We start from the raw sequence: 4,667 nt of genomic DNA, 5'->3' as shown, positions 1-4,667 counted from the left end.
AAAAAAAAAAACAAGAAATGACAGAGACAATGGGCTACCTGGGCAATCACCCAAAGTCTCATTTGCAATGTTGGGGCAACCAGATTTGCTAAGGCCTAGAGTAACTGACAGACCATTTTAAGAGGATGGAAATTTGAAAAACTGTCTTACCCTGTCTTGGCAAGATTTGACAGCCTTTTTGCTTGTATCTTGCTATTCCAGGCTGGACACCATATTTTGTCAGTAGTCAAGGCAGGAACAGCTCTTTGCCCAAAGGCTGGTTTTGGCAAGAAGAAAAACAAGCTCTAAGTGGAGTATCTTTGGTGCCCTGTATTTTCTCATTAATAGTTTGATGCTGCCAAGAGCAATCATTTCTTATATCAATAGGATCCTAAGTTATTTAAATGACATATTCTGCAGTTCTTTGAAGTGTTGAAAGATTAACTCGCTATGTGGAATACAATCTATGCAACTAAAGAACCTGATTAGTCTAATTATAAGTATGGCAAACATGTAATTCTTAATAGGTTAATTACTAAGACATCATGTTAAAAAATAAACAACCTATAAACAAATGTGCATCAAATGAGAACAATGACTTCAAAATATAAACAATATATGTTTCTTGATCAGACATAGAAATGTATAGTTCAATATAATAAATATATTTTAAAATTGTACCATTATACAAAATATCTTAAGCAGAGGTAGAAACAAGCATGCATACAATATGACAAAATAACTTTTCATAAGTGTACAAATATTGTAAATAGAAATAGGAGCATATTCAATATAAGAAAAATAATTTGAATTTGTATCAATATACAAGAATCTATACCAATGTAAATTGACTATAAATAATAGCTCACAAGTATTCTCATTATTACTCCTATTATTGTTAGTGTAAGCTCACACTCATCTACCTATTATCCCATCCCATCCATTCCCCTTTTGTTTTTCAAGAGAGATCTCTGAGCCTATTTCATTTCCACTCTAAACCTATGCCAGTTATAACCAATCTCTAATAATGTCCCTAGCCCTGAGGATAAACTTTATAGGGAGAGGAGACATCATTTTCTAGAATTACTTCCAGCTAACATTGGGGCAATATTATTACAATGAGATCCTGTACAAAACAAAATAATGGTTAAGTTTCAATATTACTGTCTGCTATAGTTGCAGATCATCTCTGAGTAGTGTTTGTGGTTTTTCTGAATTTTTTATTTGAAGTTCTGGCTAAAAAGCTGTAAGATGGTAAAACATCTCAGCTAGCCCAGTTAGTATCATTTTGAGCAATTTGTAACTCAAAACTGATATTAAAGTGGTCAGCATAATAACATCAGCATAATAACATCGTATCAAACAGGTAGAATTGCTGTTGTGGGTTCCCAACTTCATCCTGGAAACTTCAAAGATTATTGCAGGAAAATTTATTGTTTGTTGTGGAAAACTTAAACATTATTCATATAGACATATATTCAATGAAAGGTCCCAGAGAGACAAAAATAGGTATGGGGAGAAGTAAATATTTTTTGAAAGGAGAATTTTGATAATAATAGTCTCTAAATTTTATCTTCCTTCTGTCCCATAACAGGTGGCTCCTGATATGAAGAAGAAAATACAACTTTTTCTTTGAAAAGCATGTTTGGATATAGAAATGAATAGCCATTGTCCAACTTCAAAGTCAGCTTTTATTTTTAAGTGAGTTGTGACTATCATTATGCTGAGAAGTAGGAAGATATGTTTAGGTAGTGAAATTTTACCCTGCGGAGGATATTTGTACCATAAGTTAGATTTCTCTTTATTTGGCTTGGTGATTATTTCTGAATAGCCATCTTCTCTTCTTTGGGTATCTAGATGTCCAAGGAGTCTCAAATTTTTGAAGATGGGTATTTCCCTGCAAAGATAAGAACAGAACCCTTCTCCAATCCTTATGAAGGATCTTTGCGCTTGTGGGATTGTCACCTCTGTCGATGAGCTGTCATTTCTTTTTATCAGGAGGTTCTCCTTTTCAAACTGAATCTTGAAAAATTTTAATAGTAACATGATGGAGGAGTTACTTTCATTGGTTAATAAAGAAACTGCCTTGGCCCATTTGATAGGCCAGCCCTTAGGTGGGTGGAGTAGACAGAACAGAATGCTAGGAAGAACTGAAGTTAGGCAGACACCATGCCTCTCCTCTCTGAGCCAGATGTGATGAAGCTCCATCCCAAGATGGACACAGGTCAGACATGCTGAATTTTTCCCAGTAAACCACCACTTTGTGGTGTTACACAGATTATTAGAAATGGGTTAAGCAAGATGTGAGAATTGGCCAATAAGATGCTGAAACTAATGGGCCAGGCAGTGTTTAAATGAATATAGTTTGTGTGTTGTTATTTTGGGGCATAAGTTAGCCAGGCAGCTGGGAGCCAGGTGGCAGGAATGCAGACCACAGCTCCTTCTTCAGTACCACAACCTTTTCTCCTGTAGAAACAAGAGCAAAATATCTTCCCCCAATGAAGCATTACTTTTGTCTTTCATTATGAGGTCAACATGTGTTTGAAATACTCTGGCTGTTTAGTTTTGCAGTTTTTTCCATTATCCACCAAAGTCTCTGTGCTGCCATTTTTCCTTTCACATTAGCATTAAGACAATTTAAGGTCAATAGAGCATTATGAAATCTATTTATGGGGTTATTTTTCATCTGTTTCTGTTTAACATTTTCTTTATAGCTCAATTTGATCTTTCTACAACTGCCTGACCTATAGGATTGTGTGTTATACCTGTAACATGCTTTATATCATAATAAACAAAAAACTGTTTTATTTTCATAGAGACATATTCTGGAACATTGTCTGTTTTTATTTGTGCAGGTATACCATGATGGTCATAACTTCTAATAAATGTGTGATTACCAAATCAGTCTTTTCTGAACTCAATGCTGTTGACATTGAAAATATGAGTATTTATCAATGTTATATGTGGTGTATATATTTTAATTTTCCAAATTAAAAATTGGAACACATCCATCTGCCATATTTCATTTCTTTGAATCCACTTTGGGTTACTTTCTGCAGGTAGTGGTGTTTGGTAATATAAAGAACAATTAGGACATCTCCTTACAATCATATTTGCTTGTTGTAATGTAGTAGAAAAGCCTTTAAAAAGAACTTTGCTATTGACTTGATGTTTCTTATGAAATTCTGAGGCCATCATCATATTTTGAATCAATAATTGATCAATTTCTGTATTACTTTGTGCTAAAGAACCTGGCAGACCTATATGATGGAGGAAGGTCATTAGTTAATTAATAAAGAAACTGCTTGGCCTCATAGGTTAAAACATAGGTAGGTGGAGTAAACAGAACAGAATCCTGGGAGGAAGAGGAAGTGAGCTCAGACTCGATAGCTCTGCTCTCTGAGGCAGACATGATGAAGCTCCAACCCAGGATGGACGTAGGCTATAATCTTCCCAGTAAGCGCACCTTGGGGTGCTACACACATTATTAGAAATGGGCTAGTCCAGGTGCGAGAGTTAGCCGAGAAGAGGCTAGATATAATGGGCCAAGCAGTGTTTAAAAGATTACAATTTGTGTGTTGTTATTTCAGGGCATAAGCTAGCCAGGCGGCCGGGAGCCGGGCTGGGGAGAGGCCCGCAGCTACCTCAACACCCATATGGTCTGTATTATGTATGTGGGACAAAGCCTGGTCTTGATTATATTATGAACCTAAATAAATAATGATTTCACTTCCGTATCATCTGGTATAAATTCAGCAGTTTCAATATGCAAAACAATTATTTCAGCATATTGCAAATAAGTAACTATATTAAGAGGTTCTTTAAAAATTTCTTAGTACCATGACAATAGCGTATAATTCTGACCTTTGAGCAGAATTATAAAGACATTGTTCTACTTCACTTATTCTGATTTGTAACCAACCTTTCCTGATTTATTTGCATCAGTATAGAATGTATAGGCTTTAGTTATTGGTGTGTCATGTCCAATGTGAGGAAAAATCCAATTAGCTCTCTTCATTAGGTTAATTCTATAGCTTTGTGGATAGTTGTTACTAATTTCTCCAAAAACTAGTACATGCTCTTTGCCAGAATTCATTTTCTTTCCATAACTTTTTAATTTCATTATTATTAAAAGGTACTACAGTCTCTGCTTGGTCGATTCCTGCTAATTGACAAAAATCTCAGTTATCCTTTTATAATTAGTTCAGAGACCTTTTGCATATAAGAACATAAGTTTTTAATCAGTTTATGTGGTAAAAAAGATCAGGTCTAAGATAATATATTCCCTTTGTGTGACAAGGAGCCACTTCTACATTTCTGGCTGCCTGGCTAGCTTAGACCAGAAATAATCACACAGAAACTATATTAATTAAATCACTGCTTGGCCCATTAGCTATTGCTTTTTATTGGCTAACTTTTACATCTTAATTTAACCTATTTTTATTAATCTGTATATCACCATAAAGTCATGGCCTACCAGCATAGTTTCAGCACATCTATTTTCCGTGGTAGATCCATGGCATCTTTCCAACTCTGCCTTTCTTTGTCCCAGCATTCAGTACAGTCCTCCCTGCCTACCTAAATTCTGCCCTATGAACAGGCCAAGGCAATTTCTTTATTCATTAATGGTACTCAAAGCACACAGAGGGAACTCCCATATCACCTCTGCACTAAAATTCCTGTAGGGA

This window comes from Microtus ochrogaster, chromosome X (genome assembly GCF_000317375.1).
Source record: "Microtus ochrogaster isolate Prairie Vole_2 chromosome X, MicOch1.0, whole genome shotgun sequence".
Lineage (NCBI taxonomy): Eukaryota > Metazoa > Chordata > Mammalia > Rodentia > Cricetidae > Microtus > Microtus ochrogaster.
Note: the sequence above shows the minus strand (reverse complement) of the source record.